The following is a 14,100-nucleotide window of genomic DNA, read 5'->3' on the forward strand; positions in this document are numbered from 1 at the left end:
CCCATGTTTAACCTTAAATTTTACTAAACACATATTTTGGTTCTGGTTTTGGTTTTGTGACACCAGTCCAATATGTTTACTCGTCAGGGGAAGGATGATAGTTTTCTGGACTTCTTTTGATCATCATCGTCCCTGGTTTTTACAAAGACACCCAAAAAAGGTATCATCAAGACAACAGCTGTGAAACAAGTTTGAAATGCAAATATCTATAAGGGAATACTGTCTTGCAGCCACTGTCCTCTCTGCTTTTTAATGCACTGTTTTCTGATTTGGGAGGTGATAAAGTGAATAGACACCTACTGTGACACTATAAAACTCAAAATTAATTTTCTTGTTTCTATAGTCACTTAACTCGTTTTTTTTTAACTGTGATTTACATTTTCAAATGTGATTATGTGAGTATGTTTTAAAAGTAGAATGTCATGGCTTGTCACTTGACTTTTGATGATGACAGTTATAAGGATATTATCGTATGGTGAACCAAATGTACTTTATTTTGTCCATGATATGGTCTGATATGTGTATGAAAAGTCTTGATTTATCTGTGGCAGCTCGTTTAGGACATTCAGCATCTGAGGAAGTGAAGCTTATCTACATGTGAGGCACTGGCAATTTATATATAGATGCACAGTGTTTTTAAATTAGGTGCATGCTAAAGTAGAAGAATGGTCTCCCTCCAAGTGTATTTTAATTAGGTCCCAGGTGCACTGTCACCTCATGAAAACACAGTGCTCCAATAAAATCCATGTCCTATCACACTCAAGCCACTGAGGCAGGATTTATTAAAAAATGAAGTGACTTCGGTTTCAGTGCTTCACACTGCAGCCTTTTCCGGGTTGAATGAGAAAAAATATCAGTGACAGAGCAATGGTTAGCTGAAGTGAGAAATACATTTTCCTTCCAGCTGATCAGAGGTAAACTATGGTGTTTGGAGCTGTTGGTTCATTCTTGAAAAACTACAATTTCAGGGGCCATTACACAACCCACGAAGCTGAATGTGACGAATGCACTGTCTAGAAGAAAGCTGTAGTCTTCGATTTGAAAAAAACAACAACAAAACTTTCTGCTATGAATCACGTGACATAAAAACAGAAATGCAAAGAGGAATCACCGTCTGATTCCTGGTGAGCAAGATAAGAAAGCGATAGAAGAGACGTAACTTCAAAGTTTTTGCAGACTTCCTATGCATTCGTTGTTATATTAGTTTTGTCAATTTCATAAAGTATAAAGCTGCCAGGGCACCAAAATCCAAGAAAAATTACACAGCCACAAATCCTTACTGATAATCAATCAAATTATTATTATAGAACAGTTCATGGTCGTAAAAAAATATTGTTTCACTATTTACACAAACAAATAATACAGAAAGATGTATCACATAAAACTATACAGCATCTTTCATGTAAATGGATGAATACAGTTTTTACTAAAAGTCTATGTATGCCATCGTAAATCACTGAAAATGTGAATAAATCAGTTTTTGTTTTGTTTTTTGTTTTTTAAATCGTTGTGATAACAGAAATAAATGAGATACTATGTGTGAGCCCCACATCAGCACTTTCAACTGGTTTTCTCAGCTTGTCTCTACATTATATCTAAATAAAGTTATATTATTTACCGTATGACTAATTCCAGAGGAGTTTCTTCGATTTCTGAGAGAAAAAAAGTTCAAAAATGTGAAAATGTTTGTGAAATAAACACTGATTTTACAACAGTATTCACTTGTGTGAAATAGTCAAATCTGTGAAATGCGCAAAAATGTCACCAACTCGGTCATGAGAATTGAAATGTAATTGTAGAAATGTCAGCATCTGAAATGGGGTGAAGTCTGTTTTTTCTCGTACTGTCTTTCTTCAGGGTTGTACATTCTCCTTTTAAATGTCAGAGATGTATCACCACGCTCTTCTGTTTTGACTCATGCAGCTGATTTATGGGGGGCTACCCTGCTCTGATAAACGGACAATGAATAAAATAATTTATTGAAAGAGTCAGTAACTGTCTTTGGGGTTTTTTTTGTCATATTTCACTGTACAATGAAGATGAACCTAAATAATATGAGGACCTATAGTACGAGGAGCAAATCACTGGAACCTATCTGCAAAAACTATTCAGCCTTCGTATAAAGCTAAGGCAAACTCAACTAGCTAATAAGTGTTAGCTTTTTTCATGAATGTTTTGAATGTGGTGTAAATCCAATCAGACACAAGTCAAAAATGAAGGATAAGTTAAGCAGAGCTTGGCTTTGCACCAAAACTCTGACTTTTAACCCCCTTCATAACTAATATAACAGTTCTCTAATGCTAAATCAAAGATAAAAATGTCAGTAAATGTGTCACAATAAGTTTTAAAATCTGATTTGAAACCAATGTACAGCCAGGGATTGAGAGATTATACAAAGTAGCCTGCGCCCACTCACCACGGTGCTTAAGCCAGAACGCATCCTGTCTCAAAGGGGCCTCTACCCGTGATGCGTTCTACACATTGCAGCTGATACTTGGCCGGCACTAGACTCCCAAAATAGACGATAGTTCCAGATAGGTGGGCTGTGAGGCGAAAGAGAGAGAAAGTGGGAAAGGAAGTGAGAGTGGGACGCAGGATAGTGTAACAAAGGGAAAGAGGACTTGTATCGTGTGTCCGCAATCTGCTGCCTGCACCCTGCACTCCTAATTCACTATCTGTGACTGTGTGTGTGTGTGTGTGTGTGTACGATGACGTCATGAAAGGTGCTCTTGTCAGTCTGGTGCTCTTCAGTGAAGGCCTATTATGTAATTCTTCGGAAAGTCTGAGCAGTGGCGAGACAATTTGTTAAAATGGCCGTGATGGGCAGACATGCGCACCCACACACACACACACACACCCAAACACATAAAGACAGAGTGAAACATGTAGATACAGTATCACACGATTTTTCAATATAGGAGATATGAAAACACGCTCACGAAGACAGCCACCGGGATGTGTTCCCCTTGATAATAAAGCCAAACACAGAGGCCCATACATGTCTACGTGCTGAGGTGGGCTGGAGAGAGCGGAGGCTTACCCAACAGAGTTATAAATAACTGGATGGCCTGCACCTTAAGACGGTTTTGTCTGGGTGGAGGGCTCTCAGAGTTCAATGTAACCTGACAACTTAATCCCTTGTAAGAGAGAGAGGCAGAGGGAGACTGGTGAACGTGGGGCTGTCTAGGATTTCTAAGCTACTGTTGCCTATTAGCACTTACAGAGGGACAGCAAACATTGGCTCTTTTTCGGATACAGTTCAGCTTGTAATACACGCGTGCATACCATGGGCACAATCACTTATAAACAAACACACGGTGTTCTGCTATACGTTTCCACTCACCCTCACTTAACTGGTAAAGGTAGATTAATGTAGCTTGAGCATATGTTTAGCACTTGTAGGTGAAATCACATTATGAGATTAAAGAAATAGTTCGACATTTTGGGAAACGTGCCTATTCGTTTTCTTGCTGAGAGTTAGATAAGAAGATCAATATCACCATGGAGTCCTTGCTGGTTGCCTGGCAACAATCACGGTTATAACTCCAGGAATTCACTGTGCCCAGCCAAGATATAGTCCGACACAGAGCCCCCTATAAAACCGCAACTTGGCTTTTTTACACTTTGGTTTTCAGACAGTGCCAGGCTAGCTGTTTCCCCCTGTGTCCAGTCTTTATGCTAAGCTAAGATAACTGGCTCCATTCTTTAGCTTCATATGTAGTTTAAAGGCATGAGAGTGGTAGCAATCCTCCCATCTATTTCTCAGCAAAAAAAGTGATTATGCACAAAACGTCAAACCATTTATTTAATAAATAAAGCCCATCAGTGCTAAGTAACTGAATAAAAGATTGCTGGAATAATATGTATGAAAAAAAATAATTCAAGACTTTTTCTCCTTGTTTCTGTATTTGTTTGACATGACTGAGCTAATAAACTAAAGCTAATAAACACACAAAATATATAGACCAGGCCATTGTTGCTGTATGGTAAATGCAGACTTTAATGCGCTGTATGTGACTATGCAGCGGAGTTGTCTTCTTCTATCTTAGAGCTGAGTACCATAAATGTCATCAATGATGTAACATGCTGTATGACAACTTGACTTTAATTTGTAAATCTGAAAAAAACAATACATTTAAGTACCAGTATGAAACCGTTTCATACTGGCACTTAAATGTAGGTACAGTGGAAGAAAACAAGACTATGTTGAAGAAGGGAGTAACAATTGGGTATTTTGTAGGAAATGAGAAATAAATTATACTCTATTCCTAACACACAATCATACAATCTATTAAGTGTCATTTTCCTCTTACTGTAAGAAGTGAATGTAAGCCACCTCCTCTAATTTTATTCAAGTGAAAGAGTGGAAGCGGAACCCATTTTCTATTGTCATCCTTTGGATGAATGCCCATGACCAGAGGAAGTTTTCTAGTGTTTTAAGCAGGAAGGTTCAGCGACCAAGAACACGGCTCTCACCAGTATTTTTTTTCTTTTCTTACATTAAACATAGATAGATAGATGGATATGTGTGAATTGCTAACCACATGAGGCACTCATGTGAGAACAGGCTGACCTTTGATTCTAGCTGCATGCTGCAACCTCACTGGGATGGGTGTCTGTGTATGTGTGTGTGTGTGTGTGTGTGTGTGTGTGTGTGTGTGTGTGTGTGTGTGTGTGTGTGTGTGTGTGTGTGTGTGTTTGTGTGTGTGTGTGTGTGTGTGTGTGTGTGTGTGTGTGTGGATGGGTGCGTATGTGTGTGTGTCCTTGTGTTTGTGTGTGCGTGTATCTGAGAGTGTCCCTCTCTGTGTGCATCACACGCATACTTGAGGAAATTGTCAATAGTTGCTCGTGAAGACCGGGGCCAGCTCAGCCCCGTCCTGCCCTCTGCGAGCACATGGTCCACATTAAAGCCCTTCAGACACCGCAGTCTCCTGCAAGAGTGTGCTCGCCATCACGTTGTCCGGTCAAATGTCTGGCTATAACAGTGGTCTTCCTTGGTCAGGAAATGACATTGCGTTTGAAATAAGGTTTGTGAGTGGATAATCTCTCCCAGGAGTGTTAGCAGAGACTACCAAGTTCACTGGGTTTGTGTTCATTCATGCAGACTGCACCAGTGGACTGCGATACTGTAGGGCTGGGATCGATGCATTATTCACATAACTTGGTTTAGCTCCAGAGCTCCAAAGCAATACAGCCTAGACTCCATTTAAAGATACACAGTGCACCTTAAGGAAGTAAATTAAAATCAGATTAAAATGTGCAGGAGTCAATCTACAGGTTGCACATTTCAGACAGTACAAGCTAATGATTTCTCATTTTTTCATTTTTATAATCTCAAGCCCACATGTGGTGTCTCTCTAAGTACAACAATGGCTTAGGGATTACAATTAGCTCATTAGAGATGAGCCTAGTTGCTGGCGTGCTACAGGAGGTGAAACTGGATTTAATTTATGTAATAAATGTAATTTTTTTAAATTATTTTATTATCTATAAAAATAAACACTGTACAACATTCCAAGGACTATAAATAAACAGAAATCTGATACTGGGCCCCTAAACTTTTATATATTCTATTGTGGAGTTCCTGTATCTTTTTTGTATCTTTATTCATCTGCTTCTAAACAGGTAGACGATTTATCTTAAGGACTGGGCCAGGTTAAGTGTATTTAGGTCGGACAGGATGGCTGCTGAACACCATCCATTTAATCCCTTGACCTGGTCCAACCAACAGATTAGTGCGGCTTGTTGGGGGAAATACTCAGGTCGATCCTGTCGCTCTCTGTTGGCTGCACTTCAATCACATTCAATATCCCACTTCCCCCTCTCATATCCCTACTAGCCCAGCAGGAAAGGTCAATACGGCACCATCACATAGCTTGAGCACAGCGGAGAACTACTTTAAACAATGAGTAATGACGATAGCACAGTGAGGATTTTGTAATAGGATGACTTCATGGCATTTAGTACTGGACAAAAACCAGAAAAGGACAGACAATGCTGTAAGAGACAATAAAACCATGATACAGAGCAATTCCATTAAGGTAATCAAGCTGGGGAAAAACAGAACATTAATACTTAATACTGCAGTAGGTTGAATAACAACTGCAACACACATACTGAAACTATTGTAGTTTGTTGATGTTTTTGTACAAAATTGATGGTTTGGGGGGTTTGTATTTGCATTGGCTGATGATAAATGGGCGTCAAAGACTATGTTTTGTGCCTTATGTAAAGAAATAGAAATTTTATGTCATGCATCTGGTGGTTCCGTTTGCAGCAAAGATTGTATCTGGTAAATGAAGTAAGTTTTATTTTTTCTTTAATGGCTCTGCCTTTGTATGCTACTAAATGAAAAACAGGTAAAGAAATCATGGCTTGTTAACTGGTACTGTGGCAGCAATGCTTTAAGTCTAGAATTCAGAAGGTAGAGTAAATTATTCTCAGATTCATGGGTATGATTTTTAATGTTCTGACCTGTAGATTCTCGTTTTTTTTTTTTTTTTTGTATTAGCACAAATTATCTCATGAGAATGTCCTGTGATTAATGCTTCTGTGTCTGTGTACAGTCTAACTTTGCATTTTGTTCGTCGTGTAGGAGGTAGTGAGAGAGATCTGGGTGTCTAAGTAGATGTCTTAATAGTGGCATGAGCTCTTGTTGAAAGTAAACAGTAGGATTAGGTCTGTACAGATCTGTGCAGGGCTGTTGGGTCTATCAGGTCAATTAGCTCTATTAGCTCACAGCATGGGCATGGGAGGATTTGTCTTGTCTTTATCAGTGTCTCATCAAAACTATACCGTCAATTACTACGGACACCACCTGGATATGACAAGTTGCAGCTACAGATATACATTCTCTAAATTAACCACAACCCCGCCCTTAAAATCAAGACGTAAGGAGGTTAATAGATGACCCTTGATACAGGATTGTTTTAGGGTGTAGTGTAATTAAGTTTTTTTCTAATAGGGCCTGCTGATGAGTACTGTTGCAGATTGTTTCTTCAGTACTTCAGCTCTCTCATTGTATAGTGTGGTTACTCAAGAGCTCTTCTATACATATTTGTAGTTCTTAAAGGGACACTCGCCTGATTGTACATGTTGTGTGTCTGCTACCAGACACAGGGACTACTGCTCAGCCTGTGAAAACAGTTGTGTAATGTCTTCTGTGGCTGTGGAGGAGCTTTGTAAAGCCTGAAAAACTGATCCCGTGGCATAATCTCAGTCTGGGCTTGGACACTCTATTTATTTAACAGAAATCCTGGGTTACAAACTGGGGATATGGAGCTGAAATATGTGGGCATTTCCCAGGCTAGTGAAAAAAAAGTATCAAGTTGCACCTAGGGAAGTGCAGAGTCCAGTGTTTTTTAGATTTGACATGTATGAGGATCTAAAAGTCAGAACATCTTGGCATCTGCTGCATCAATTGTGACTATTTTTTATTTTCATTCTGTCTCTCCCAAGTCCCCCAATTTTATGAAATTGAATTAATAAATCACTACAATATTCTTGAAAGGTTGCACCTAAAAATATTGTCTTCCTAAACAAGCCAGCATCACCTCTAATGTGAACTGTAGAGGTTGGGTTGTCAAGAATCAACTGCACCAAGGCATTTGATTAAATATAAATATTATATAAGATTAAATATAATGTACAGTGTTACTTTTAAGGACAATTACAGCAGGATATTTCTGCTTTTGCTTGTGGAAGAACTTGACTTCATCCATTCCAGAATACTGTGATCTGAAGCAGGTATTTTACAATTTATGACTATGTATTTATGTATTTGTGTGTGTGTGTGTGTGTGTGTGTGTGTGTGTGTGTGTGTGTGTGTGTGTGTGTGTGTGTGTGTGTGTGTGTGTGTGTGTGTGTGTGTGTGTGTGTGTGTGTGTGTGTGTGTGTGTGCGCGTGTGTCTATCTGTCTGACTGTGTTTGCGTGTAGGGAAGGCTAGCAGTCATTTATTTACTGGCCTCCAGTTCTACCTCAGAATATAACCGACTGGTCAGCCTGGGTAACCCAGCTCATGTGATTGTATGAACTGTGAAGGTGGCTGTGTCAGCGACCATGGTGTGAATATGTGTGTGTGTGTGTGTGTGTGTGTGTTTGTGTGTGTATAATCACTTGAAGTGATTCTATCCCTTCTCGTTGCACATCACAGACCTACATCCCATATTTCACGTGCCACAGAGGACACCTTTGCATTAGTGTCTACCTAATAAACAGGGAGCCAGTATGTACTGTATGAGTGCGTTTATGTGTCGTGTGCATTTGCCCTTTGTCCTTGCTGCTATGTGTTCTGGTATGTAACTAAAGGTCGGGGCCACGCGGAGAGCAGGACGGCAGGGGCCCGGTCAGGGGGAGCTGTGGTTGGGAAGAGCCAAAGAGCCAAAGGCCAGCATCTCTGACGAGAGCAGGGATTAGGACGGGGCCATGAATATCAGAGCAAAACTATACACATCCTTGTGCACCAATTAAAAAATTACAGGCAATAAAATGAGAGAGGAAGTAATCAGTTACTGAGCTATGTATATTTAATTTACCTCTACGGAGGCTGCATTTAGTAAATCGTGTGCAATTTAAAAGCAGCAACTGATGTGCACACGTGGAGAATCTGAGCTAACGTGTCATTGCAGAAACTTCTCGCCTGTCGTTACCCACTACATGACTTCACAAGATTCCAGTGCAGGCTGTTCCTGAGAATTTTGCAAGTCAGGACAGCTACAGCACACACACACACACACACACACACACACACACACACACACACACACTTAAGAGGTACTTGCAGGGTCAAAAGTCCTCTCTCAGTGGTTTGACTCTGACCTCTGACCTTTTCTGCTTGGGCAAGCAGCCAATAGTCTGCTCTACACATGTCAGGGATGTCTTTTACTGCACAATTAGACTGGATTCACAAAAGGAACAGAGAATTGTAGTTATCCCTACATGGCCTGGATCTGTGTAATGCAGGGTTAAATATCTCTTTCATTATGCTTCTTTTTTTTTCTGTGTTTATCCATCCATAGAACAAAAATCATCATTGTCTTGTTGACTCGCAGCAGAATTTTATAAGACATGGTTGGGAGTCTGCCATTTGTTATGCAATCTTTTCCAGTCTGTGACCTTGTTCTACAATATGTGTGTAGAAATATGTGGTAGTGGAACATTACAAGGGTGGGAAACAGTATCCAAAACACCTGTATGATCTGGTGATGAATACCATAGATAAAATGATAAGGATACATAGAACTAAGGACTGTAAGACTCTCATTCAGCCATAAATTAGATCAGAAGATACACTGTAAAGAGCTAAGACGAGCGGGTGATTGTTCAAATTCCACAGACATCTGTCATCTATGAGTGAAAGTTGTGTGCACAGCTTTCCTGCATTTTGGCCACTTAGATAAATAAAGCATACACACAGTTTAAAAAGTTGAATTGAAGATCCAAATACAAAATCGCCTGTGCCTGGAGGATTTGACTGGCTCGACTGAACTGCTGCCATCTCACTTATCCTTTTCAAATCTTTGGAGGAAATATGAGGGATGGACTGGAAATCATAACAATTTAACTTTCTAATCAGGAGGACTAGAAGAAAAATGGAGTAAGTTTTTATTGCTCTCATTCGTCAGTTTTATTGTCAGTTGTCATTATGAATGATACAGTACGTTGAAGCCTGAACATTTACTCTACCTAAGAAGCACTTCACTGATTAGTATATGCATACAGTCATTCAGTTGATTTAGACAGATTTGAACTTGCCACTCATTGCGTATTAATGCACTGCCTCATGTCACTGCAGAAGCAATGTCACATCAAAAGCCGGGAATTGGAATTTTAATAACTACCACTGAGATTTTTTTTCCCAACAATTTGATCATAGTAATTTTAGTCATTGTTTGCAAGGTGTATTATAATTTGCTTATTTGATGTAGGATGAACTCTGCTTTGCTTGTCTGTTAAAATAAAAAAAACGGCATTGTGTTGTACAGGTGCTGCTGTTAATCAGTCCATCCTCTATATCCTTACCTGTTCAGGAAAGCTGTCATTGACTTAAAACAAATGGCATAACACTGAATGGTATTCAGTGTTACAGCCGTGACATACAGTATATCAACGTGAAAAAATTGCTGGAGGACTCTGAGCAACGCAAACTTTTTTGAATGTGTATGCATTCACCGATGATGGTTGAGTTGGAGTGAGTTTCTTTACTTTTTTATTCTGTACTATTCCCAAAAGGCAAGATATTGTTCATCACAACAACCAGAACAGAACAGAAACAGAATAGTAGGCTACAGGGCAGTACCACCAACTGATAATTAATTTGTTCGTGAAGACAATAGCAGCTGGTGTGAAAGAATTTGTTCTAGGTGTTGGCCAAAAGTGAGCAAACTAATCTTCTCTACCGATACTTTTGCAAGTTCAAAATGAATCAAGTTTACACTGGTACATACTGCCCCCAGGAAATAGCCATATGCTGTGCTGCAAAGCTCTGGGCTTCTCCCACCTGCCCTTACCAGACTAACTGCCAGCCATATAAATGGAAGCTTATACAATTTTAAATAATGTTGCTAACTCACTTGAGTACTGAATGACAAAGTTTTGCTTGCTTTAAGCAGTGCAGTAGGTGACTGACTGGCACGTTTTACCCCTCTGGGCTTACCGCAGCTGTATGCGCTCGCTGCTGAGACCGTTCAGTAAAGTTCAGTACTACAAACCCATACAAACCCATACTCAACTCGGCTGCTGCTGATACCAGCTCTCGTACAGACTCACTGCCCTCGACACTTCCCGTCTATGCTGAACAGCAGCCCTTTACATCAAAGAATGCCAAAGAGACCGAATGGGGACTTCAGGGCTCACTAGATTCGTTTATGTAGACATACAGACAGTCGACTCACAGGTTGTTAGCCTGTTAGCCTGTTAGCCTGTGTATATTACTCCTGATTCCTGCTGCCTCTGGACTTTTTCTGGAGATTAGCTGTTGCAGCTTGGTCAAGTCACACACCATTTAGTGTCTGCTAGTGTCAGCTGTTTTGCATTTCGATTTAAATGCTTTTATTGACTCCAGACCATTTATGTTTTCTGCCATGGTTATGATACACCATACGAGTTAGTAGAGTTTTGTTTATGCATCCTAAAAATACACATTTAGCATCAACACAATTATAACAGAAAGTTAAGTAAAACCACTTCTTGATTTCATAAGTTATCAGCTTTATGTAGCCTACAGCTTAATATTTTGGGAGGATAAAAATTCATATTGTTTCACTGTCATGTTATCATGTGTTGCAGATCACATTAGTGTTCCCTGCACTCTTGTGGCCTGAAAAGTGCAAAATACCCAATACTCAAAATCTCAAAATACTCAAAACATCCAGACCAGGTCCAGTCCTGGTATATACTGGGGGGAAAAAAACACTCGAACATACGAACACTAATTGGTTCCACACTTAAAGACTACATACTGGTATCTGGCCTGATGGGAGCAGCTAAAACTCGCTAATGACAGGACACAGACTGACTGGACCTTGCAAATCATTCTCAAAATGTAGACAAGCTTTCAACGTTGTGTCAATGATTTTAGTACCTTACTGCATATCTTACATAATACTGTATGTCAAATTATTCCTGTTCTGAGCTAACAGCCAAGGTTCTCTAACCCAGCCTCTAATGTCCAACCACATCTTACAAATGAAACACCAGTCTCTACAAAACCTCTCCAAAGTCCTGAACTTCATTAACTACTATTGTAAACTAATCATTGTAGATGTCAAATAAAGCATGCACTGCAATTTCTCCCCCTACATTTAGTAAGAAGCTGATTTTGTTCAGATAGCTTAGGAGCAATTTGACATTTCAAGAGCAGCTGTTTCCAAGTATTTCCTCTATGTTCCTCTTAGACCAAAATGTGCAAAGCAAAAATTGTTGAATAGCTTTGCCAGACTATCCCAAAACACTAAATCATCAAAAAGTTCAAACTGATTCAATAAAAGAAATAATAAAAGTTGTTTCAGACAAGACATGTCATCATCATTATTGTGGGGAGTGTAGGAAAGCATCTGTAGGTTGGAAGTCCGAACAGATTTAACCTCTGGCAAAATGTGGAAATGAATTCTGTCATACCCATTACTGATGTGTGCATGTGCGTACATGTATTTGTGTGTGATCCATATTTCCAGCTGAGAGTACAGCATTTGCGCTGCACAGTTTGCAGGCATGCAAAATATCTGTGCATTTGTCTTTAGAACAGAATATAGGTGTGCACAACAGGTAAATTAACCATACCATTTCCCTTAAAGCTGCTCCAGTCATATGTTTGTATTAACAGTGGATCAAATGATTACGTTTCATGTGAAAGGTGTTGCTTCTAATGACAAACCCACAGATATATATCACCCGACTCTGGAGTTTTTTCTTCTCAGCTAATTGGTTTTGTTTTATGTCCCTCAACTTTACTATTTTGGTTCACTGTCACTCCTCTCCTCAGCATTGTTTCTAGACACAGCAAGTAGCTTTTTTTCAGTAAAACAGTTCCAGTAAACCCACTATACACTATCTGCCCTGAATGAAATGGTAGACAGACAAAGTTTGCAACTAGGTAGCTGGTAAACATAGTGGAGTCTTTAGCAGCTTTAAAGCCAGATATTTTCCCTCAGGAGTTGGTGGAGACTAAAAACAGAGCTAAAAGGGGAGTGAATTTTGGACTTACATTTGTCAGGTGGACACAAATATGACTCCAAATGAAGGTTGTGCCATGTCTGCTCAATATGTTAATCATTAAGTGTTTGCTAACGCATATAACATATAACACACATATAACACCTTAATAAGGTACAGCTTGTTGGACTGCCCCAAAGTTGCCAAAACATTCATTTCTGATGCAGGTTGATTTCTGATGCATACTTATCCCCACACTACTCTTATCGGCTTTTTCTCTTCCTTTTGCATCTGCTAGGTCAGCTCTAAATATCAATCTGACAGGGAAAAAAAGGATTCTCTCTCTCTATCTCTCCTCCACTCGCTCTTTCGATACCTCATTCCCACAGCAGAAGCACAAAAGGTTTACACATTCATAAATATTATGCTATGTGCATGTATGTTGTACGTCATGGAAGGAGCCTTCCCCTGTGTGTTATGTATATGAATGAATGGCTTTTACACAGGGAATGGCTCCTCTCCAGGAAATCCATGACTGTACTTTCCAGAAATAGAGTATGACTTGCTTAAAGTGGAACTAATACATCAGTGACGAGTTCCAGCTGGGCTCAATATGATGGAGACCAGGTTGTACCTCCTGCAGCAAGGGCCGCTTGTGGCTGAACCTGTTCTCAAAGACACGTATGAATGCGGTTCAGCAATCTGGCAGATTTGATTTCCCACGCTACACTGTACATGCAAATTCAGATATGCATGTGTGCACAAATGTAAATACACCTAGACATGCATAGGCAGAGTGGCAGATAGAGGTGTAGGCGGCGTGACGCAAGCCGTATGAGTCACTCTGACACAAAGCCTGAGCTACAACACATACCATTGTCATAGTATTACCTCTCCAACAGGTTGGATGGATTGCTGCTCCTCCTCCCCTCACTGGTAGGAAAAAAATGACCAGAGGTGAGGGCACAGATATGCCTTTAAATCAACAACTCAAGACCCTCTTCAGTACAAAACTCTTCAGAAAATTTCTTTCAGGTTTATTAAAGACAGGGGTCCAGCAATGAAAATTAGTCGCTTTTTTTCTTTTTCTTTTAAACTCTGAGATATGTTGATGATGTAAAAGGCTGTAACTATAGCAACACAACTCTGTCATCCAAGAGAAGCACCCCCACCATATTCCCATGTTGCATTTTCAGTGTTTCAGTGTTTCCAAAACCACATAAATAGGATGAAGGAGCAAAATCCAGTAAGACGATGAACAATTCACCTGTTTTTATTTAAGTATAATATCATTAGTACTACAATGTTACAGCCCATAAATCCACCACCTCAGGTCACAATTTGTAAGTCTCTGTCACTGTTAAAGATAGATTATGAAGATGTGTGTCACAACAAATCCAGTCAAATGAGGTTAATTCGTGTAGCTTAGTATCACATATAAATGTCTC

This window comes from Xiphias gladius, chromosome 7 (assembly GCF_016859285.1).
Source record: "Xiphias gladius isolate SHS-SW01 ecotype Sanya breed wild chromosome 7, ASM1685928v1, whole genome shotgun sequence".
In the NCBI taxonomy this organism is placed as follows: domain Eukaryota; kingdom Metazoa; phylum Chordata; class Actinopteri; order Istiophoriformes; family Xiphiidae; genus Xiphias; species Xiphias gladius.